Raw genomic sequence first — 26,653 nt, 5'->3', positions numbered from 1 at the left:
TTGGGAGCAGAGTATGATCAGAGAGAACGAGGTGATGAGCGAGCTGCGGTTGTAGAAAATAACAGGAGACACTGGTATGTGTGTTGTCTTCTGTAGCTCTGCCTATCTTTGTATATAATGTTCACTTGGGTGTGTTTAAGTCAGTAACTTTCTTCTGTGCAGAATAAACGACTCCTTTTTCCATCAGTCACAAGGCTGTGAATTGTCTCTACAAGACACGATATAGATATAGACATATAGACAGATATATAGACAACTGAAGGTACTGCTGTTATGTTCATAATAAAAGAGAGGAGAGGTTTGTACCAACCTGACATAGTCTGGATCTGTGAAAAGGAGATTTGTTGTTACATGGTTTTGTTTTGTAAATGATTTTCTCTTAAATTATACAATAGTTGTATTTCAGACTGCTCCATGTTCAGGTTTATACTTTACCGTTTTCAGGGTCTTCAGAGCCTCTGATTGATTCATAGACACAAACATCACCTGTGAGCAACAAGTTCAAATCAAACTCTGTTTTAGAGCCTTTACTGTATTTGTAGACTGTAATAGAAATGTTAGGGTTACACTTAAAGTAAATATAATATAACTCAAATGATAAGGATCACTTTGAAGACTGACCGTGGAGAAGAGAATTGTAGATGTGATCTTGAGTTTCATTCAGGTTGACCATGTGATGTGTGGTAGAGTCCTGATTGGTGCTCTCAGACTGGATTGGTCTAAAACATTTAGCAAATACAATTAATTTAATAAGACACATTGAAGTTACTGCTGTTATGTTCATAATAAAAGAGAGGAGAGTTTTGTACCAACCTGACAGAGTGAGAATCTGTGAAAAGGATATTTGTTGTTACATGGTTTTGTTTTATAAATTATTTTTCTGCTATTCCACATCATGACATCAGAATACAACTTTGTATTTGAATAATTAAATAAAACATTTAACATCAGAAGGAAAAAGTCTCACCTTTGGATCGTCTGTAGAGATACAACAGGATCAGGAGAATAATAAATACAACTCCACAAACCAGCCCAACGATTAATGGAATAAGAGATGAAGAGTTTTCAGGCCTGGACACTGCTGTAAGAGATAATACATTATAAATATTAATACATTGAAATTAACCTCTATAACAACTTCATTAAGCTGATTTGTATTTTTATGAAGATGTTTTGTTTAATTATTAAATACCATCATGTACAGCATTTTAAAATGAAGTAATCTTACACAATCCAGCATGTGAAATCAGCTGAAACTAAACCTGTAAAGTATTTGACTACATTTCTTTTCTCATGTAGAGCATATGGATTAGTTCTCTTAACAATTAAACGTGAAATTTCCACATTTCATCCAAAGACAGAAAATGTATGAATGGTTTTAATCCTACTCACCCTGAACTGACATCCAACTCTGTGCTGATTCTTCTCCTGAGTATTTACACTTGTAGAAACCTTCGTCTGACTTTGACACTGCAGAGATATTCAGCTCTCTTCTGGTATCATTTTGGATAAGTTTGTCATTTTGATAGAAAAACACGTTGGAAAGTAATTCTCCTGTCCTCAGTTTGCAGCCAAGAGTAACAGACTGTCCCTCAGTCACAGGATGCACAGGGCTCACCAGGATAATATCTGCATCTGTAAAACAGTCAAAGAATAAGAAGTTTCAGTCAGAGACCAGCTGGTGGCCTTTAGAACAAGGTGACATAAAACTATAAGAAGAGATCACACATATACCTTTATTTTTCTACAACTAATATATCTCACAGAATCAGTGTAGCTGAACAAAGACCCAACATTTCAGCTTTATTACATAACTGTAAATATAGCTATGGCTAGTTAGCTCTAGAGCTAACAGGTACACAGGAAAGAAACAGTGGATGGCTACTGTCACAAAAACAACTCTGACTACATCAGCACTTTAATTTTATCATCAAACCTTAAGAAAGCTCTTGCTGCAGGCCAAAAATGCTGTGGACAAAACATCTTGAATGTCTAAAATACTGATTTCCACTCATTTAAATAAATATGAATAATCTTTAATTTGGAGAGAGCAGGGTTTTTGGTGTAATTTGTGATGCTTTGGCATTGCTTGTTTTTAGTAAGAAACCAACTCAATTATAATATTTTGCAGAGAATGTCTGATTTTCTAATTTACTGGATGGCACATCTTTACCAAAATATCTAGGAAAAATAATTGAATGAGCTTTAAATTCTTTGTTAAAGAAAACAATATAACATTTTTATCAAAGGGAAGTGTAGTTAGTGACACCATGTTGAAAATAATTTAAATACAAGATGAAAATAAAATATATGTAATGAAGACATACTCTTTTTAGTGATGTTGACGGCATTGCTGAACTCTCCTGATCCAGACTCACACCAGTACACTGCATCACTCTGCTGTGAACTGTAGATGTTACATGTGGATCCAGTCATGGACCTCCAGTTATACCAGTCTGACCTGTAGCGATCCTCAGGAAAGCTCCTCACTCTCCACTTAGTAAAGTTTCCTTCACAGCTCAGTGAGACAGAGTCATTGATGAAGTGCTGCACTCTGTCAGGACTCACTTTGAGAGTCACTGCTGAATGAACATCTGAAAACATGTAATGAAAAACCAAGAACAGAGATATTACATTTAAAAAGATCACAATACAAATAATTATCTTATTTGTACTTTTAATTCTATTTATTGTTGATAATAAAAACATCTGAATCATATAATCGGTGCATCAGGTGCTGTGTTTAGGTGAAACTGAGTGTTAAGAACATACAGAGCATATGGACTGACAGTGGAGACGTGAAGTGTGCTACAGAGAGGTTTCAGCTGTTTTATGGATGTTTGGATTATTTTTACTATCTTGAAAACTTGAAACCAAGATAACTACTGAAACTATGAGCTGTGAAGATGTAAACAACCTACGTTTACCTGCCACCGTTCAAACATACAGGATATGGATACTGTATATACTAATACTGTATACTGTATATTGAGTGTTTTTCTCTCATCTGAGTTTTCTCAGGTTTCTAGTTGTTTCTGTCCTTTTTGCATTTACCTGATTGGTTGCCTGCTGACTTTTCTGGTTTTTCATTTCAAGATTTTGACTGTTTTGTATGTCTGTATGTTTCCTGATGAATAGATAGGTCTCAGAGTATTGGCAGTAAGATGATCTCAGGTATAAAAAGTATTCATTTTTTTCTGTCTTGAAAATTTGCTACCAAGATAACTTCAGTACAATCTTAATATCTCAGTTTTTTGTTTATTTGATTGTAAAATAATTCAACATCAACATTGTGATTGTGTTCAAAAACTGAAACCTTGACTTGATGGAGAAAGGTCAAAGGTTCACCACAATCAGTACCCAGATAGTGACATCACAACTGCTTCTTGACAGGAAGAGACTAAAACAAACAAACTCACCTCCAGACCAAACAAACCCAAGTTTGCTGTATTGAGTGTAATACACTGGGTCTCCTCTTCCAGCTCTACACATATATCCTGCTGTGTGTGTCGGTCCATGAATGATGTAGGAATCCTGTTCAGTCCCATTGATGCTACCAGGTAGCAGCTCATAGATGTAGAAGTTGTCTGATAGTTTGGGAACAGTCTTATACCAGTAAAACCTCCATCCTGCAGATGGATGTTCAACCTCACAGCTCAGAGTTACTGAGTCTCCAGGACTCAGCCATAATGGAGACACAGTGAGGACAGCTGCTGGTTCTGTTGGAAAGTGATTTTGAATTTGTTTTCTTTTCATAATGGCTCAAATGAAATATGATATAATATAGGGAACTGTTCACATTAAAAGATTAAAGCCTTAAAAAAATATCAGGATGAACAGTGAAAAGTGAAAAATACACATTAGAGGCAAACACACACACACAAACACACACACACACACACACACACACAGACACACAGACACACACACTTAAAATAATAGTGATTAGGTGTGGTGGGATATATGAATGACAATGCTCTTCTTGTTTTAGTTTAGATTAAAAATACATATTACAAATACTTTAACAGGACAAATGTGTTGTGGAAGCTTCCACTCTTGTTTCACATCTTTACACAACCTGAACAGGCCGTCATCAGAGGAACAAGAGCTACTAACATATACTCACTCTTTCATTAACATTCTCCTTAATCCTCCTCTCAATATCAAAATTGCTCTTTTTATACTACTGATAATAGATTTAAATAATACATGTTTTATTATTCCACAACAAATTATTAAACTCACCAGTTTTCCAAACAGTGACTGCTCTGCTGAACTCTGTGAAGATCTCTGGGTTTCCTCTTCCTGCTCTGCACTGATAGATGCCTCCTTCTGAGACCTTGTTAACTGGTTTAACATTTGTTATGGGCTGAAGAGCAGAAGAATCTGAGTCACGTCTAAACCAGTAGTATTTCCAGTCAGCAGAGGAGTCCACAGAGCAGCTCAGTGTCACACTGCCTCCTACTGGTATGATGGATCTGTCTGTTGTCAGTGTCGGCTTGGCTTTATTCACTGTTCAGTTCAGAGAAAAAACACAACAAAAACAAAACTAGTATCAAATGAGATGAAATTTCACAAACTTTGAATAATAAAAAAATAACTCCTCTTGGTCATCAAATTCGTGCATTTTTGTTTGATTACTTTGTTTTTTAATTTTGTTTTATTTTTGATTAACACCAGAATAGTTGTGATGATCATCTGGTAACACTGGTGCTAAACCTCTTCAACACATGATTCACTGTCATTTATTATTCACCTGTTGGCAGACAGCTGATATTTTATATTTTATATTGTTTTCTGCACATTTCCATGTGAATCATTATAAACCAAAAGTACACTGTATGTTGTCTCTTCTTAAGTTATTCTGTCCTCAAACTAAAACAGAATTTGAGTCTCTTGCTGCTCAGGAAGCTACGTTATTATAGGAAGGAGAAAATATTTACTGTTACCTTATCGAGATAGATTGAAACAGAAAAACATGAATATGATACGAACATATTTGACTTACATGATTGTCTCAGTGTGACGGCTTCACTCCACTCTGTCGAGGAATATAAATCTCTTCTACCCTTACACATGAGGTTTACATTACTGGATGAAGAAGCTCTGATTCTGAATTCTTTGTCTTTCTGAGGTGAGACCACATAGTTTTCACTCCATTTATATTCCCATCCAGTGTTTCCACCTCCTATCTCACATCTGACAGTGATTGTCTCACCACTGTATATCAGAGACCAGTTGGGTTGCAGAGTCACAACAGCCTTGTTGGAAACTGTTCAAACCAGAAATACACAGTTAGGACACAACTAGGAATATAACATTAAGATTGAAGAATAGAAAATGAAGCACAAAAATCAAGTAATATTAAAAGATGATTTGTAGCAGGAGGAAAAGTTGGTAAAGTAATAAACTGAGGATCACAGTACTGTCAGTAAATGTAATGATGTGTCTGATCTCATGCTGAGAAAGGAGTCACCACTCGGGGGAGCCATTGGAGTAAAGAATCTGACCTACCGTCACTGACTCTGATCATTTTTAAATATACTCAATAAAATCATCTAAAAGCCTCCTCACTGATTTAAAATCTAGATTGAAACAAAGGAAAACTATTTCAGCTGAAACATTGAGTTAAATGATATTCAATGTCAAGGAAAAGTCCACAAATAATACTGAATTAAACAGTCATGTGTTTTCCAGATATTTATAAGTTAAACTGAGCAGCATTAGGGAAGAACCCTGAACTCTTTTATTGTGTCTGTAGCAGAATAGAAATGTGATTATTTATTTATTTTATGTTCTAGTCGCTGCATTTAATTGAAAACTGCTGGTAACAATTATTTGGGGCGAGCTGGATATAAATGTGACTAACTTTTTTAGTTTATAATTAAGTTAAACTCGTCAGCTGGTGCAACACATGACGTCACCATCAGCTGCTGCTTTTCTCCACAGATCTGCTTCATATTGTGCTGCTTGCTGTTTATTTTTCTGTGCTGTGTGTTTGTCTTGTCTTACTAGCGTTGCTTTGTGGTCCGGGCCGCAGTCTGTCTGCTTGGCGAGCTGCAGACACCACTGAGCCTGAGTTTGAGTTTGATTATTGTGTGGTTACTCTCCCTTATCTTTGAACAATTTGTACAATTTAGTTTCTTTTTTTAATTGACCCTAACTGCCCATTTAATTTCAATGGCTGATTTTTAATTTTGTGATTTTCTTTTTTTAAAGTATATTTTTTGGGGCTTTTTGCCTTTAATGTACAGGTTAGTAGAGAGAGACAGGAAACAGGAGGCAGAGAAGGGGGAATGACATGCAGGATGGGAATGCTCAGTATGGGATTCGAACCGGGGTCGCCTGCTCTACCACCAATTTTGTGAACTTCTATATGTAATATTTGTTTGGGGCAAATGTTCTTTTGTTTTCTCTACATTGCTGTTGATTGATCCTATTTTGCTATAATTAGTTTTGTTTGGGCAGGTATTTAGTTTAGCTTGTTTATGTTGTAACCTGCCTATTCCCTCAGTTTGTAGCTATAATTTGTTGATTTATATTTTGGTTAATTCATTTTAGTTGGTGTAACTCCTAATTTGTTTTATCCTCTTTTCAGTTGCTGCAGGCCGATGGTGGTGTTGGTGATCTGGGTGGCTGTATCCCCTTCCTGTGTGTTGTGCTCCCCTGAGATTTTAGGTGATCTCACAAAGTGTGACTGTCACGTGTGCCTGGGTGACTTATATTTTTATTGTTGGATTCCTCTCCCCTCACTAGTTCCTGTCCCACCAGTAGGCCTCAGCTCCTGATTGGTTCCTTTCCTGTATGAATGGTGTGTTTTGTAGTTTTTGAACATTTTATTTTAAATATAATGTTCACCTTTTTTAAAATTGGAACCACGCTTCTTGCCTATTGAGTAGACTGTGTGTCTTGTAAAAGGTAAATTTGGGTGAAATTTCCAAGGTGTCATTGTCTAGCAACTTGTTAGGTTAGTAAGGGCCTACTACCAACCAAACCTTATTACCCTAAAACCATTGAAAGTGTACGTATGTGTAACATTACATCATTGTACCTATAGCGCCCTCTATAAAAACTGAAGTATTAATCAAATGTTGCATTATTACCATGATAAAGGATTTAATACATGTTCAAACTTCATTCAGAGATCTAAGAGGTACTGGACTACATCATCCATTCATTCAGGTTCTTGTTACCACATATGGTTTTCTTCCACACTTCAGACACTGTTTAAGAATTACATTTAAAGAATAAATGTTGTTTTATTCAAAAACAAATGACTTAACTCACCTGTTTCCTGAATAGTAACTTTGTCACTGTACTCTGTGTAGAAGACTGAGTCTCCTCTTCCTCCTCTGCAGTAGTAGATGCCTCCTTGATGAACACTTATGACTCTGTTTGGGTTAACATTTCTTATGGGTTGAGGTGCAGAAGACTCAGAGGTTTGTCTGAACCAGTCGTATTTCCAGTCAGCAGAACCGTCCACAGAGCAGGTCAGTCTCACACTGCCTCGTACTGGTATGATGGTTTTGTCTTCTCTCAGTGTGGGTTTGGGTTTATTTGCTGGGAGAAAAACACAAAACAACTATGAAAAACCTAGGTATTATCAGATATTAAATAAATATAGCCTACTGAGTTATTAGGTAGATCAGTAAGTGACATCACATGGTATTGATCAACTAAACAGATGAAAACAATATAAAACATAACATGTTCATTATGGATGACAGATGTCCAACTTACATGATACTGTCAGTCTGAAGACATTACTCCACTCTGTAAAGGAATATGAGTCTTTCAGTCCTCTACAACTGTAGTCTCCACTGTCGTAATCAGTGCTGCTAATCTTGTGTTCACTGAGTGTTGGAGATGTGTTTAAGTTGTCTGGTCTCCATAGATACGTCCACTTAGTGTCTCCACCTCCCTGGATCTCACATCTGATGGTGACTGTCTCTCCGCTGTATATCTCAGGCCAGTTGGGTTGCAGAGTCACAACAGCCTCATTGGGAACTGTTGACATTTTTAAAAGAAAAACTAATAATTAGGAGACTGTTAAAAACATAAAATTGAGAAAAACATTATACTGTAGGCTTTTCACATATATTAAAGTTAGACAACTAGATTTTTGTAAACTGTTCAAACCAAAAATAACCAGGTGGGGCACAGGTAAATAATATTTAGAAAGAAAAAATAGAAGATAATGACAAGAACATTAAAAAAGAGAGATAAAAAATAAGTAGTATGAGCTAAAAATATATTAAATAAAATTGTCTACGAAGAAAGAAGGAAGACAACATTTTATTCAACATTAAGATTTAAAGTATATGATAAAAACAGATGATGAAATTTGGTGTGAAAAACTTTGGTAAAGTAATAAACTGAGGATCACAGTACTGTCAGTAAATGTAATGATGTGTCTGATCTCATGCTGAGAAAGGAGTCACCACTCGGGGGAGCCATTGGAGTAAAGAATCTGACCTACCGTCACTGACTCTGATCATTTTAAAATATACTCAATAAAATCATCTAAAAGCCTCCTCACTGATTTGAAATCTAGATTGAAACAAAGGAAAACTATTTCAGCTGAAACATTGAGTTAAATGATATTCAATGTCAAGGAAAAGTCCACAAATAATACTGAATTAAACAGTCATGTGTTTTCCAGATAAGTTAAACTCATCAGCTGGTGCAACACATGACGTCACCATCAGCTGCTGCTTTTCTCCACAGATCTGCTTCATATTGTGCTGCTTGGTGTTTATTTTTCTATGCTGTGTGTTTGTCTTGTCTTACTAGCGTTGCTTTGTGTCCCGGGCCGCAGTCTGTCTGCTTTTAGCCTGAGTTTGATGGGTTCATTTTATTGTGTGGTTACTCTCCCTTATCTTTGAATAATTTGTACAATTTAGTTTTTTTTTTAATTGACCCTAACTGCCCATTTAATTTCAAAGGCTGATTTTAATTTTGTGATTTTCTTTATGTAATATTTGTTTGGGGCAAATGTTCTTTTGTTTTCTCTACATTGCTGTTGATTGGTCCTATTTTGCTATAATTAGTTTTGTTTGGGCAGGTATTTAGTTTAGCTTGTTTATGTTGTAACCTGCCTATTCCCTCAGTTTGCAGCTATAATTTGTTGATTTATATTTTGGTTAATTCATTTTAGTTGGTGTAACTCCTAATTCGTTTTATCCTCTTTTCAGTTGCTGCAGGCCGATGGTGGTGTTGGTGATCTGGGTGTCAGTATCCCCTTCCTGTGTGCTGTGCTCCCCTGGGATTTTAGGTGATCTCACAAAGTGTGTGACTGTCACGTGTGCCTGGGTGACTTATATTTTTATTGTTGGATTCCTCTCCCCTCACTGTCCCACCAGTAGGCCTCAGCTCCTGATTAGGTTCCCTTTCCCCCTTCCTGTATGAATGGTGTGTTTTGTAGTTTTTAAACATATTTGTTTTTATAATTACATTTAATTAAAATTATTTTTTTTAAACTTGGAACTATGCCTTGTTAAAGAACACATCTTATTACCCTAACACCCATGAAAGTGTACAGATGTGTAACATTACATCATTGTACCTATAGACCTCCGCACGCAACATCTGTATACAAACTGAAGTATTAATCAAATGTTGCATTATTACCATGATAAAGGATTTAATACATGTTCAAACTTCCTTCAGAGAGCTAAGAGGTACTGGACTACATCATCCATTCATTCAGGTTCTTGTTACCACATATGGTTTTCTTCCACACTTCAGACACTGTTTAAGAATTACATTTAAAGAATAAATGTTGTTTTATTAAAGATAAATGACTTAACTCACCAGTTTCCTCAATGGTGACTGCATCACTTTCAGGTGTGATGATATCTGGTTCACTTCTCCGTCCTCTGCAGGTGTAAATTCCTCCCTGTGAGATCCTGAATCTGTTTGATTCACCACTGTCTGCTGTCTGAAGAGGTTTTCTAGAATCTGTTGAGGTTTGTCTGAACCAGTCATATTTCCAGCCAGCAGAGTCCTCCATGTTGCAGGTCAGAGTCACTCTCTGCTGTCCTCGTATGGTCTTCCTGTCTGCTCTCAGTGTAATCCTGCGTCTACGTGCTGTTAAGATTAGAAAAACAATAAACAAAGAAATTACTGTAATGGACATCACATTTAGACTCTGTTTGCACAGGTTTATATTTATAAACAAACTTTTCTCTCTAAATGCTGCATGTGTGTTTTCTGCTACATTTACATGTGAATCAGTGCATTAAGCTTTGAATTGAAGACTGTAGTAAACATAAGTCAAACAAATCATTTAGTGACTCGTGAGATGAAGGCAGAAAAAACTTGTACTTGTGTTTTTTGAGGAGTATGAAAACATTTAGACTAGGGCTGTCAATTAAAATTGGGATTTTTAAATTTTTTTCTGCATGTATTTGACTTTTTTTGCTTTAAGCAAATGTATGTTTATTTATTTTATATTTATAAATGTTTTATTATTACAACTTTGACAGAAAAGCTAATTTGACTTTTTGAGCTAAGATTATTTTGTGGACATTTTTTCATCACAGTATAACAGCTGCTTACCTTTAACTTGTAGTTCTCTCTCTTCTGATTCTCCTCCTCCATCAAACTCACACTTATAAACTCCTCTATCTGACACTGATACTGGATGAATGGTCATTTCTACAGCAGTTTCTGATATTCTATGTGATTGATGGTTTGTGTCCAGTTCAAGAGGCGATCCATCTCTGTAGAAAGTGGCTTCCTTCTCATTTCCAGGAACACGATGGCTACAGCGCAGAGTCACTGAGTCTCCCTCAAACAATGTGAATGCAGGACTTTCCAAGATCACATCTGTACAACAAAGGTTCATTAATCATCTCAGTTACTGTACATTTTTATACATTTAATATAAACAAAGCTATGACATCAGTGATTTAGCAAAATATAATATCATTGTTAAACATATATAAAGGTTTGTGAGAATTCAGCATCAAATTGAATTAAGAGGAAGTTGAAATCACATTTACTGTAATAATTAAAGTCCACTAAACAGGTCTGTCCTAAATAAAAGCTGTTCTATATTCACTGGTTTTCTACATTAGTTTCACAATTATAAGCAGAATATTGCTGATACAGGCTAGACCTGCACTTTACTTTCACAATTATAAGATGATGAATAAAAACACAGCCTCTACTGGCTCTAAAGAGAAGTCAGGTTGTATAGAAGACTACATGAGAAATGACTCTACTCCTCACTCACCACACATTTCTGGTCTCAATCACTAGTTTCAAGTCCTCTTCAACACAGCATGATGATGTAATTCATGGTCTAATTTAATTTAAAGATAAAGCAGGCTATATTTTAGGTTGTGGCTACGTTGTGACTGACAAGTTGCTACCATGGTTACAACGGTGGTAAGGAAACCTGAACACAGCATAACTACATATTCAGAGTATAGGCATAGCTGTAGCGACGCTATTTCAGCGTGTTGTCAGTTCATGAAAGTTAAATGTAACATTCTGGTCGCCTCCTGTAAACTAGCTTTGGTATCAGTATTATCACATTTATCAGAAGACTGTAAATGCACCATGCAAACCAAACTGCCAGCTATTACTCTCCTTCTCATCTAAATCTCTAAAAAGTCCTGGATTTAAGGTGATATTACAGATCCTGTTTTCTATGCTGTGTGTTCAGCTTGTCTTACTAGCGTTGCTTTGTGGCCCGGGCCGCAGTCTGTCTGCTTTTAGCCTGAGATTGATGGGTTCATTTTATTGTGTGGTTACTCTCCCTTATCTTTGAATAATTTGTACAATATAGTTTCTTTTTTTAATTGCCTAACTGCCCATTTAATTTCAATGGCTGATTTTAATGATTTTTTGTGATTTTCTTGATGTAAGAAATTTGTTTGGGGCAAATGTTCTTTTGTTTTCTTTACATTGCTGTTGATTGGTCCTATTTTGCTATAATTAGTTTTGTTGGGAAGGTATTTAGTTTAGCTTGTTTATGTTGTAACCTGCCTATTCCCTCAGGTTGCAGCTATAATTTGTTGATTTATATTTTGTTTAATTCATTTTAGTTGGTGTAACTCAGTAGGCCTCATCTCCTGATTAGGTTCCCTTCCTGTATGAATGGTGTGTTTTGTAGTTTTTAAACATTTTATTTTAAATATAATGTTCACCTTTTTTAAACTTGGAACCACATCTCTTGCCTATGGAGTAGATTAACTTGTGTCTTGTAAAAAGGTAAATTTGAGTGAAATTCCCAAGGTGTCATTGTCTAGCAACTTGTTAGGTTAGTAAGGGCGTAATACCCACCAAACCTTATTACCCTAAAACCATTGAAAGTGTACAGATGTGTAACATTACATCATTGTACCTAAGACCTCTGCACGCTACATCTGTATACAAACTGAAGTATTAATCAAATGTTGCATTATTACCATGATAAAGGATTTAATACACGTTCAAACTTCCTTCAGAGAGCTAAGAGGTACTGGACTACATCATCCATTCATTCAGGTTCTTGTTACCACATATGGTTTCCTTCCACACTTCAGACACTGTTTAAGAATTACATTTAAAGAATAAATGTTGTTTTATTCAAAAATAAATGACTTAACTCACCAGTTTCATTAATGATGACTGCATCACTTTCAGGTGTGATGTCACTTGATTCCCTTCTCCATCCTCTGCAGGTGTAAATTCCTCCCTGTGAGATACTGAATCTGTTTGATTCACCATCGTCTGCTGTCTGAAGACGAGCTTTTCCAGAATCTGTTGAGGTTTGTATGAACCAGTCATATCTCCAGCCAGCAGAGTCCTCCACGTTGCAGGTCAGTGTGTTCCCGTCTGCTGTCAGTGTAATCGTGCGTCTACGTGCTGTTAAGTTTAGAAAAACAAAACAAAGAAATTACTGTAATAAACATCAAATGAATTCATCCTGTTTGCACATTTATGTTTATAAACAAACTCCAGCTTTTCTCTCTAAATGCTGAATGTGTGTTTTCTGCTACATTTACATGTGAATCAGCGCATTAAGCTTTGAATTGAAGACTTTAGTAAACATAAGTCAAACAACTTGACTTCAGTTTCTCTCGTTTAGTGACTCGTGAGATGAAGGCAGAAAACTTGTGCTTGTGTTTATTTGAGAAGTATGAAACCATTTAGACTAGGGCTGTTAATCGATTACATTTTTTTGTTTTTCAAGTTTTATTACTCTTAACATGACCATTGATACATGTGCTTGCTTTATGCAAATGTATGTTTTATGTATTTTATGTTTATAAATGTTTTATTACAAAAAATAACGCTGTTAAAATGAATTAGCATCAACTTTGACAGCCCTAATTTAGACAAAAATATCTTTGCTGTATGAATCATTTGAACTGTAGTTTTAATTTGACTTTTTGAGCTAAGATTATTTTGTGGACATATTTTCATCACAGTATAACAGCTACTTACCTTTAACTTGTAGTCGTCTGTCTTCTGATTCTCCTCCTCCATCAAACTCACACTTATAAACTCCTCTGTCTGACACTGATACTGAATGAATGGTCATTTCTACAGAAGTGTCTGATATTCTATATGATTGATGGTTTGTGTCCATTTCAAGAGGCGATCCATCTCTGTAGAAAGTGGCTTCCTTCTCATTTCCAGGACGACGATGGCTACAGCGCAGAGTCACTGAGTCTCCCTCAAACACTGTGAATGCAGGACTTTCCAAGATCACATCTGTACAATAAAGGTTCATTAATCATCTCAGTTACTGTACATGTTTATATATTTCATATAAAATAAGTCATTATAATATAATATCATTGTTAAACATATATAAAGGTTTTAAAGTGTGTTGTGAGAATTCAGGATCAAATTGAATTAAGAGGAAGTTGAAATCACATTTACTGTAATAATTAATGTCCACTAAACAGGTCTGTCCCAAATAAAAGCAGCTCTATATTCACCTGTTTTCTACATTAGTTTCACAATTATAAGCAGAATGTTGCTGATACAGGCTAGACCTGAACTTTACTTTCACAATTATAATATGACTAAAAACACAGCCTCTACTGGCTCTAAAAAGAAGTCAGGTTGTATAGAAGACTACATGAGAAATGACTCTACTCCTCACTCACCACATATATTTGGTCTCAATCACTAGTTTCAAGTCCTCTTCAAAAAGAAAGTTAAATGTAACATTCTGGTCGCCTCCTGTAAACTAGCTTTGGTATCAGTATTATCACATTTATCAGAAGACTGTAAATGCACCATGCAAACCAAACTAGTAGCTAACAGTCTCCTTCACATCTAAATATGATCACTTCTCATCACTTCTTGCTCCTAATATCTAAGATGTTGACGGTCAAAATGACAAAGTCCAGGATTTAAGGTGATATTACAGATCCTGTTGCTTTTCTTCTAAGATCTGCACTACTCTGCCCCTAAACCTTAGTGCTAGCCAGTCAGAGTTAAATCATAGATAAGAAAATGTAAATTATTTCTAGTGTTTCAACATCTTGTTTTAGTTTGTTTCACTTACTAAAATATGACTTTTGTTCTGTCCCTAAAACACAAGTTTTCCACAGGTACTTAATAACACTGTTTCATCTCATGTGTTCATTCATGGAAGGAAAACCCAGAGTTCACTGAGCTGGTTGATGGTGAGCTTCATAGTACTGATTATCTGGATGGCCAATGTTAGACTCAGTGAAGCCAGTTAACAAAAAGATATCCTGGGTATGTTGAACTTCTTCATAGTACAGACCCAGCTCTCTACATGAAATATGCATTTTGAGGAAAATGCTGCTTTACACTTTTGGACAGTCATGAAGCCATTTAAGAAGTTATATTGATACATTGAGTAAAATGATATGCATAATAAAATCTAAACATTAAAATGGGATATTAAGAATAATACAGGATGATTAAATATTTATATAAAACATGTATGAAGAAGAAATGACTCACCTTCAGATTGTCCGTAGCAGAGTGTATTCATCACTAAAAAAAATTGAAACTTTATCAGACAAAATCAAACTGAAACATTCATAAAGTCATTTAAAACTATATAGTCTATAGTTTATATACAGGTAACAGTTAAAAGGAAACAACTCTTTAAAATGTAATATTTAAAATAAAATAAACCATGAAATTCAAAACCCACATACAAAATGATACCTTAAATATTTCTAATCTACATTTCATATGATTATGAGATCAGAGTTTTTCTCAAACTGGTATTGAGTTTAGTCAGCCTGTTTCCTTCCTTTATATGTGAAGCTCAGACCACTTCATTTGGTTTGACCGCAGCAAACTTTGACACCTTTACACTTCCTGGCCACTGCAGAGATATCTTAGCTTAATTCTTGTGCAAAGGTTTGTGCCTGGAAAATGTTATATTAAAATATATGAACAGTATATTTTACATCCATGAACCACAAAACCACTTAATTTAATAATTTTACATCATATACATATACATATACAATATGCTTAATGTTTAATCATGTGTGTATTTGTGCATGTTTTACAGCACACATTCAGTGCTCTGCAACAACAGCGCTGCATTGTGGTGAGGTATGTGTTGTGTGTCTATGTATAGAAGCTCTGACTAATAAATGTGTTGCCTCCAAAGAGCAAAAGCAATTGTGGTGATAAGATATCTTAGAACACAGATCAAATAAAAAGACTCATCTTAACCCATCAATGAGTTATATGTTGAACATCCATTTTTCAGTTACAGCAAAGAAATGATGTATTATATCAACCTCATTATTCAGAAACAGTATAATCACATTATTTTGATTATTTGACATTTAAAGCATGAATAACCCAACTAAATTCAAATATTTAAACTCAACACATCCATCTATGATCTGAATTTCAGATTCTTCTCCCAAAATGTGGAGTTGTAGAAATAAACCTCCAACATCAGAGTGTTTCTGTCTGCCTACCTAACTCCATCATGGTTAGCTTGACTGTTATTGTGGTTGGTTAATCTGAGCATACATCACATATTCAAACAGAAGCCAAATGTCAGGACTCATTTGTACAAACAGCCATGTTACAAACGTCTGGTATTAGGTTATAAAGGCTGCTTGTTTACTGTCATTGACCTGCACTACATCCTGTGTTTATGCATTTAATTTCCTGTGTTTTTCAGACATTATAAATGTATAAAGGGAAAAACGAAACATAAATTAAATATAGCCTATTAAAAGTAGGGATGGCATGATCCCACTTGTTCTGGTCCAATCCATAACTGAATATCTCTCGATACTGATATCAATATAATAATGTTTTTCCTCCTCACTTAAACAACTATTGATGATCAGAATACATTTGTCTGGATGCATTTTGCCAATCTAGCCAAAGAAAAACTCCAGATGTGAAACACAATTTCCACTAAAGTAAAACATGAGAGAGCTGTGAAATTTTGATGCTTCCTTTTAATTTAACTTTCAGAATTATATTTAAAGTGCAGTATTGTGCAAAGGTATGAGTATAAAATATAGCAATAACTTTAACTTTTAACGGTTTTCACCACCAAACATAAATAGTCATGTTTGAACCTCCACAACATGAAGTCAGAGCTGTATGTCCCGTTTAACCATCGTTACCATGGTAACATGTCAGTCAGTAGTAGCAGACTAAGTCACAGCCAGCGGTCTGTAACTCACGTCCAGTTTAATCCTTCCGGTTAAAGACAATCACTTACGGGTAAATGAGTTGAAGGAAGGACTAAAAGCTACCTGGACTTTGTCTCTAACTCTGCAGCAGTGTGCGGACTATTTCACCGGCTCGTCTCACGTCCTCTGCTCTGACTCTAGTGACTGTTTGCAGGAAGGAGCCATGAGACTGTGTGTTTCTGCTCATCTAACTCTTTGGACTCTGGTTGGAGACACTTCTGCTCTATTTGAATATCCTCAAAGCCTGAATATATAGAGGTGCATGTATGAAATGGCTGATAGTCAGTGCATCATTAACACTACGCTCGGATCGGATAACTTTAGTTTTTTTGCTTTTTTTTCCGATATTCGATGCAGTCATTTTGGCCAATATCGACCTGATATCGATCCTGAATATCTGATCGACTCATTCCTAATTAAAAGTAAACTGTTGCACATTTTGCCCCATTGTGCTGCTCACACTAAGCAACAAGAGCCTGAGTGGAAACAAGCCAAACCACTGCTTATCAGCAACAAACCAGTGAAGCACTTCCTCTTTACACATACAGTAGCCTAAATGATATATGTTGTTTTTATCTCAACACATATTCACACCAGAGCTGATGTTGAAATACACAGAAGAGGTGCATGGTACTGTGCTGCATGTACAATCTTTTTTTTTGGCAATAGCAAGTTGAAAAATAAGTGAAAACGACTTGAGTCAAATCCAATGCATATCAATGTAATACTGTATACCAATTACATAAAGTTTTTAACTGACTGTCTTTTAATATAATTATGACTGGTGGTGACATGAGGAAGTGAACAGTTAATATTTATTTCTCAATCTGAAACATGGTTGTTAGGTTTAGGCATTAGGAGTGAGGTTGGTTAGGGTTAAGATAAGAATATTATAATAGTATTATAATGGACCCCACTGCTTTTCTTGGCAAGACCCACACTACTCTGCATCTGATTGGTTTACCCCGATATTCCAGCAACCAATCTAACTCCTGATACCTAAATCTAACCAACCAAAGCAACTAAAGCAACAAGTACTAGCCAATCAGAGGCAGAGTAGGGTGAGTCCTGCCCAGAAAAGAAGTGGGATCTATCATAAAGCATCAGGTCAACATCTGGCCTGCATGAACATGCATTTTGAGGGAAATGCTGTTTTATACTTCTGGGCAGTAATGAAGCCATTTCAAAATTTCAAAATGTATATTGATACATGGAGTAAAATGATAAATACATAATAATACTTAAACATATAAATGGGATAAGTTAAGAATAATAAATAGGATGACTAATTTCTTAATTATAAATATTGATCTTATTTGTCACATGTCAGTAGCAGAGTATCAGCACTAAAAAAAATTGAAACTTGATCAGACAAAATCAAACTGAAAAATAGTCACAATTCATAATAAGAGTCATTTAAAACGACATAGTCTTTAGTATATACACGTAAGAGTTAAAAGGAAACAACTCTTTAAAATTAAATATGTTAAATAAATAAGAAAGCTTTTATTCAAAACCCACATACATAAAAATACCTTAAACAAAGTACATGCATGGTGCAGTACAGTATTTATGTAAAAATAATTGCTTCAAAAAACAGTCCTCCAATCTAAACTGAGCCAAGTCACCGACCAACATCTGGACTAAAAAATAACCCTGTAGTTAAAAACTATAAGCGAGCTCTGTTCAAGCTCTCAGAGAAACTGATGAAACCAGTGATACTCTGTAATTGTGACTAATCAGGAACATGTTCTTTAATCTGTGCCATGCAAACAAAGTCAGTAATGTACTTACAGAATAATCCCAGCACACAGATCAAAGTGGACCTCATCCTCACACCCAGCACTGACACTCTGTCACTCAGCTGCTCCCAGTCTGACAATGTTTCTACTTTGCTTCAATTATAATGCAGCAGAAAGAGAGAAGTTACATTTCATATGAATATGAGATCAGAGTTTTTCTCAAAAACTTCTTCTGAGTTTAGCCTGCCTGTGTTTCCTTCCCTTAAACACAAAGCTCAGACCGCTTCAGTTGGTTTAACCGTAGCAAACTTTGACATCTTTATACTTCCTGGCCACTGCAGAGATATTTTAGCTTGTGTCTTCTGCAAAGGTTTGTGAAAATGTAATTTAAAAAGGCATCAACAATAAGTATGCACATCCATGAACCATTGAATGTATCCATATTACATCATGTGCATGCTTAACATTTACTTGTGTGTTTATTTGTGCATGTTCTGCAGCACACACCCATTGCTCTTGCATCAACAATTCCTGAATTATCCAAATGTATCCAAATAAACAAATTTTCAACAATTATAAATGTGTTTCCTTAATGCTCCGATTGTGATGAGCTTAGAACACAAGAAAGAAAATTTAAAAAACGTTACTTTTTCATATATCTTATCCCATCAATGAGTAAAATGTAAAACATCATTTTTTCAATTATACATTTGTCATTTACAACATGATTAACCCAAGTTCAAAGTTAATCGATATTTGAAGTCAACACATCCATCAATGGTCTGGCTTTCCTATTCTTCCCCCAAAATTTGGATTGTACAAATAAACTTTCAATATCAGAGTGTTTCTGTCTGCCTACATAACTTCATCATGGTTAGCTTGACTGTTATTGTGGTTGGTTAATCTGAGCACACATCACATATTCAAACAGAAACCAAACTCTGGTAGTTATAATGGATGTTTATAGTTACTGTCATTTAAATTAAATACATTCAGTGGGAAGCAATAAAAACTAAAATATATGAAGTAAAGTAAACTTAGTCAAACTGCTGCTTATCAGCATGACAGAAACAAACCAACTCACCAGTTCCTCTTTGTTTGCAGCTAATGTGTTAATACTCAGAAAAGAGGTGTTTGATACTATACATGATTTTTCATAATGGGTAAAATATAACACAAATATTCTGTTTCATTACAGGAGGAGGATGAAGACCCCTAATCAGCTGCCACAGAGAGGAAAGATGCAGAGAGGCCTGTTGAGGTTTACACCTTTTTAAAATAACTTTGGTTTCAGTTAATGGTTGTGTTGTTCCACAATACAACTTGCAGCTTCTTTTTCTCTAACAGAGCAATGCTGGAAATTACAACCTCCTCAGCACAGCTTACCTCAGCATTGACCCACAACTTACAATGACACTAATTACACATGGCACTGTGAAATTCAACATCACTCATGTTCCTATAGCTCCCTGTGAAACAACTTTACAAGGTCTACTTACAAACACAAATCGACAAATCAAATCTAGAAATGGAACACATAAGGCTGCAGATCACAAAGACAGAAATGGAAATACAACTGCTGGATCATCAGTTAAAGGTGAGTGACGTGTCCACAGGTGGTAGGTAACCATCGAACTCTCCTATGATAATACAAGATACAGTTTAGATTATCAGTTGCAATAGGAGGAAATGAAATATTGATAATAGGATATATACTGTATATAAACTCACCACAGGAAGATCTGGCACTCAGTGTAGACTAACGAAAAATCCCTGAGTCATGCACAGACCCAGGCCACTTTGCTTCCACATTGTTGATCATGTGGGCTGCATCACATATGATCTTCACAGTGGAAAACAGTAATTAGCTTCAGTAGCTGTATTGTGAAGTATATTTACTTATACTACTTAGTATAAGTGCTCTGCTCATTAATGCTGTGGACAGATCTCCTATTCACATAATCTCCTTCATTTACTGAGGGAGTTGTGATAGGAATGTGACTGCCATCTATGCAGCCTGGAAACACCTGGAAACCCTAAAAAATATACAATTGACTGCTTCAAGTCTCAAAGCTTTATACAACATAAATTAATCATTGCTTAGACTGATACCTGCAACTCTGTGGAACTCTTCTTTGAGAAGTCTGGTGGGTCTGTGACTTGGGAACACTACAAACGTGCATAGTAGACATTTCAGTGCAAGAGTCACATTTCTGTGAGCCTGACAGACAGTTACCTTGGACACATGCGCTGCATCACTGATGTCATACAAAAAGCTGCAGTTCGTGAAAAAGACGAAGTGCAATACAAAGAATTTGTCCGGAACTGAGAGCATGTTTCATGAAGTATGCTGCCATGGTAAATGACTCAGAGTCAAGCTAAACTGACTTTGTGAAACAGAAAACCCAGGGTTTCCTTCAACTCTGAGTCAATAAACTCAGAGTTTTCCCTAAACCCGCAGAGGGGTCAGCATGGGAAAATCTGACATTGAAGTTCACACTATGTTTTGCATCTTGAACGCTCCCTATCACCTCAGTCTGTTATCTGCTGTCAACCAGCTGTGGAACATGTCATCTGGCTGACAGCATACATGTGGTTTTAAATAAAGACTATTTCCTCATTTTAAGCTTTTCGTTGAGAGTCTCCCCTGCAGGACTCTGTAAACGTGGGTGGAGCCTTTGATGGCAGATTTGATTGACAGGTTGAGCACACAGAACCAGTGGCAGATCTTCCGTGGTGGCACTGGGGGGCTTTTTATGTTGTTGGTTGGAAACTTACATGAATGAAACACCGATGTCCGAGGCTCATGAATGCAACTGAGTTGTCCGACTGCAGCTGAAGGCAGCACAGCCTCACTGTGGTCTCCTGTTGTGGTTGGTTCCTACATTTGTTTTGGGTTTGAACTTTGAAGCTTTGAAAGCGTGTGTGCTGGAGAAGAGGAGCAATATGCACCTTTGAGGTAAGAAGAAGAAGAAGAAGACTATATTAGTTTTGTATTGCATGAAGTTTGACTAACACGTTTGCAAACTGCTGTTACAATTAACTTGGTTCCGTTGTCAAGGAAACTGTTGGTGTGGTTTGAAGTGAAGAGAAACAAATGAGGCCTACATCCTACTATGAATTAATGTATGAAACAACGTGATGAAGACTTGTGCCTCAAACTGAAAGCTTGCTAATTAATGCTAACTTCACAGCTACTGTAATAGTGAACATGTCTGTGTTAACTTTAGCTAAAACCAGACGGACACTTCAGCTAGGTTATCCACGTTTCTGTTGTTCTACGTTCATTTAATAAACATTTCACTTACTTTTCAACTACTTCAGTTGAAGTTGAGCATAATTAAATAAATACTTTGTGATATGTTTGACAGCCAATGAAACGTTAAGGAGATATACATAAGTTATGAATGAAACAGAGGTCAATGGGTCAGAGCAGGGACAGTGCAGGTCAGACTGACAACACTGACTGCTACAGAGAGGACCAGGGTCAGACCAGCAACCATGAACCTCCAGGTGGAAATACAGATATGAACACACTGATTATAAATGCAGTTGTATTTATACCATATAACATTATTTATTTGTTGTTCTGTGAATTGAACTCTAAATGACTAACCTGATGGCGTTGAGCTCTGTGCAGTTTTTAATTGTATGTGAAAATATAAAATATATTGTTAGTTAAAGAAGTCTTAACTCTGTTTCTATCCATACCTTTAGATGCAGCAGTGGAGGATGATACTTCTGACCCTGATACCTGTTCAGTATCAGATGATAGCAGCTGCAGCAGTAGACACGGACCAGCTCAACCCCTGCCTGTATTTGCTCTACCTAAAGGTCCCCAAGGTAGATTATTCAACACTAAATGTTATTAATGCTTATTTTGATCAAGACTGATTAGTATACAGAACCCTGTGATGTTTATGGTTTACAGCTGAGCACTGGTTGCTAAAAGTACAGAATATTATGTCTAATTTTATGTGTAATTATTGGCAATGTTGTAAATGTGTTGTTCTTACAGAATATATTTCTCACTCTATTGCCCTCAGGATACCGTTGTTGAGCTTACTGATTGTACATAACAGGAAGATGTTGTAATTCACATAAACAAGGGAACATGTCCATCATAATTTTAGTGTTAACAGTCCAAAATGAAAAGGTCATATACACCTTTCCTACTGGGTTAAAGAGCCAACAAAAACATGAGAAATACACTGTAAAAATAATTCTTTACTGTTGCAGTGAGAGGTCTGTGTATAATATATAGATTGAGACACCACTGATTATTTAATTCTTTAAAAAGTTTATTGATGCCAAAAACAATAAACACCAGTAAATTCATGAAAACTTTTCAGTATAACAACAGAAAAACTTACATGTAACATTTGATAGCAGTTTATTACAAATACAAAAGTAACTGTTGACGTCCGTCCTGAAGCTTTTTCATCAAACACTGAAAAATATGCTGAGTTTAAAGCTGCAGTATCACCTGGTTAATATCATTTACACATTTCAAACTGATACCTCCTGCTGCTTTTTGAAATAGCTGCAATCAAACTTTTAAAATGAAGAAACAAAATAACTACAAATAAAATAATAATACAGTGCATAAAAACTACATAAACCTCAGTAGTCTTGTACTTTCTGCTAAAAAACAAAGTATTAAATCCACATGATGTATTTATTTCATATAATCTTATTATATTAACTGTACGAAGCATTGAGCATGGCTGATATTTGGATAGCAGAGATGCACACAATGGTTATAAAATGCTGTTAACCATATTTATTTGGTCTTGTCCACACAGCTGTCTTTACAGACCTGAAAGACAATCACAAAAATAGATGTATATTTAAGATGTAAAGATGCTTTCAAAATGTTATTATGACATATAATCTATTCAATTATCAGTATGATGAATTATTACCATGAGCTGTTCCTGGTTTAACTTCAGAATAAACAGCTTCATCAGTTGCTGCAGGAGCTGGTTTTCCTTTAAATGGAGAGAAGATTAAAGCTTTGTCAGTAATGTTATAATTTATAATGATAATGTACTGAAGGGTTGTCAGGGTTAATGTCTCCACTGATAATAAAAGAATAACAGTATTATAATGTCCACAGGGCTCAAAGCAGTCACAAAGCAGAGTATTATGACTTTTACTGAATTTAGTAAACATACTGATACTGAATAAACACACTGATGTATAAATACTGTTCTTCAGCACTGCAAACACACATAATGTAAAATAAACACACATAATGTAAAATAAACACACATTCAAACACTTACAATTTTGGGTCTTCAGAGCCTTTGATTGATTCATAGAGACAAGTATCACCTGTGAGCAAAAAGTAAAAGTCAAGCCAAAGTCAAATTAATCATTTTAAAATGCACGACACCAATCAAATATCACTTCTAACAAAAATCATCAGATGTTGATTTTAATGGTGAAGATAAGTGCAGACAGGGACTCTTAAATGTTTAAAGATAAACTTTACTGTCTTTGTAGACTGTAATAGAAATGTTGGAGTAAGAGTTAGAGTTAATAAATAATCACAGAATTAATCAGGATGAGTTTGAAGACTGACCATGGAGAAGAGAATTGTAGATGTGATCTTGAGTTTCATTCAGGTTGACCATGTGATGTGTGGCAGAGTCCTGATTGGTGCTCTCAGACTGGATTGGTCTAAAACATTTAGCAAATACAATGAATTTAATAAGACACATTATATGGTATTTCAGAGGTCGATTTACAAAGAAAGAGTTCGAGGCAGAGTGTGTGTGCAGAGATTCAGCTAAAGAGCAGGATATGTGGTGTGAGAATGATCAAGGACAGTTTGGGAGCAGAGTATGATCAGAGAGAACGAGGTGATGAGCTGCGGTTGTAGAGAATAACAGGAGACACTGGTATGTGTGTTGTCTTCTGTAGCTCTGCCTATCTTTGTATATAATGTTCACTTGGGTGTGTTTAAGTCAGTCACTTTCTTCTGTGCAGAATAAACCACTCCTTTTTCCATCAGTCACAAGGCTGTGAATTGTCTCTACAAGACACGATATAGATATAGACATATAGACAGATATATAGACAACTGAAGGTACTGCTGTTATGTTCATAATAAAAGAGAGGAGAGGTTTGTACCAACCTGACATAGTCTGGATCTGTGAAAAGGAGATTTGTTGTTACATGGTTTTGTTTTATAAATGATTTTCTCTTAAATTATACAATAGTTGTATTTCAGACTGCTCCATGTTAAGGTTTATACTTTACCGTTTTCAGGGTCTTCAGAGCCTCTGATTGATTCATAGACACAAACATCACCTGTGAGCAACAAGTTAAAATCAAACTGTCTGTTTTAGAGCCTTTACTGTATTTGTAGACTGTAATAGAAATGTTAGGGTTACACTTAAAGTAAATATAAAATAACTCAATTAATGAGGATTAGTTTGAAGACTGACCATGGAGAAGAGAATTGTATATTTGATCTTGAGTTTCATTCAGGTTGACCATGTGAAGTGTGGCAGAGTCCTGATTGGTGCTCTCAGACTGGATTGGTCTAAAACATTTAGCAAATACAATGAATTTAATAAGATACATTGAAGTTACTGGTGTCATGTTCAAAATGAAAGAGAGGAGAGGTTTGTACCAACCTGACAGAGTGAGAACCTGTGAAAAGGATATTTGTTGTTACATGGTTTTGTTTTATAAATTATTTTTCTGCTATTCCACATCATGACATCAGAATACAACTTTGTATTTGAATAATTAAATAAAACATTTAACATCAGAAGGAAAAAGTCTCACCTTTGGATCGTCTGTAGAGATACAACAGGATCAGGAGAATAATAAATACAACTCCACAAACCAGCCCAACAATTACTGGTACAGGAGATGAAGAGTTTTCAGGCCTGGACACTGCTGTAAGAGATAATAAATGACAATAATTAATACATTTAACTAAAACTTTACATTTAATTAAGTTCTGTAACACTTTTCCTAAACTGAATTGACAAAGTCTGTAAGCAAGATTTGCCTGATCACTGATTTATATTTGTATTTTTATATAAACATGTTTTGTAATTTTATGTGAAATTATTGAATGGCCAATTAATCCAATTTGTGAAATCAGCTACAAAATAATGCTGTTTTTAAGTATTTGAACACATTTCTTTCAGCTTCTAACTGTAAACATAGCTATGGTTAGTTAGCTCGGGAGCTAACAGGTACACATGAAAGAAACACCTCTGACTAAATCAGCTTTTTATTTCATCATCAAACCTTAAGAAAGGTCTTGCTGCAGGACAAAAATGCTGTGGACAAAACAGATAAAATCTTTTAAATATTAATCTCTACTCATTTAAATAAATATGAAGAATCTGAGTTTTTGGTGTAATTTCGTAATTTTTTAATGCTTTCACGTTATTTGTGTTTGACAAGAAATTAACTAAATTATGATATTGTGCAGCGGGCATCTGATTATTGAATTGGATGTAATCCCTTTATGATATCTGAAGAAATAATAATAATAATTTAATAAGCTTTAAGTTCTTTGTTAAAGAAAATCATTTTTTCTATCAAAAGGCTAGGTATATAACTTGTTTGTCTACACAGGAAGTGTAGTTAGTGACACCATGTTGAAAATAATTTGAAGACAAGATGAAAATAAAATATATGTAATGAAAACATACTCTGTATAGTGATGTTGACGGCATTGCTGAACTCTCCTGATCCAGACTCACACCAGTACACTGCATCACTCTGCTGTGAACTGTAGATGTTGCATGTGGATCCAGTCATGGACCTCCAGTCATAACAGTCTGACCTGTAGCGATCCTCAGGAAAGCTCCTCACTCTCCACTTAGTAAAGTTTCCTTCACAGCTCAGTGAGACAGAGTCATAGGTGAAGTGCTGCACTCTGTCAGGACTCACTTTGAGAGTCACTGCTGAATGAACATCTGAAAAACATGTAATGAAAAACCAAGAACAGAGATATTACATTTAAAAACATCACAATGCAAATAATTATCTTATTTGTACTTTTAATACTATTTATTGTTGAGAATAAAAACATCTGAATCATATAATCGGTGCATCAGGTGCTGTGTTTAGGTGAAACTGAGTGTTAAGAACATACAGAGCATATGGACTGACAGTGGAGACGTGAAGTGTGCTACAGAGAGGTTTCAGCTGTTTTGATTAGTTTTTATCTTGAAAACTTCCTACCAAGATAAGTACAACAAGTAAATTCAT

The 26,653-nt window shown here is 35.5% G+C and overlaps 1 protein-coding gene across 1 annotated transcript in view; it reads right to left on the bottom strand.

Annotated features, from left to right (window-relative positions):
* Nucleotides 1–26,653, bottom strand: part of LOC128383510 (basement membrane-specific heparan sulfate proteoglycan core protein-like) — a 333,871-nt gene that overhangs the window by 290,502 nt on the left and 16,716 nt on the right. The gene's annotated exons all lie outside the window — the stretch shown is intronic.

The sequence above is a fragment of the Scomber japonicus genome, chromosome 22 (genome assembly GCF_027409825.1).
Source record: "Scomber japonicus isolate fScoJap1 chromosome 22, fScoJap1.pri, whole genome shotgun sequence".
In the NCBI taxonomy this organism is placed as follows: Eukaryota; Metazoa; Chordata; class Actinopteri; order Scombriformes; family Scombridae; genus Scomber; species Scomber japonicus.
The sequence above is the reverse complement of the archived record's forward strand: the minus strand, read 5'-3'. Positions and strand labels throughout refer to the sequence as shown.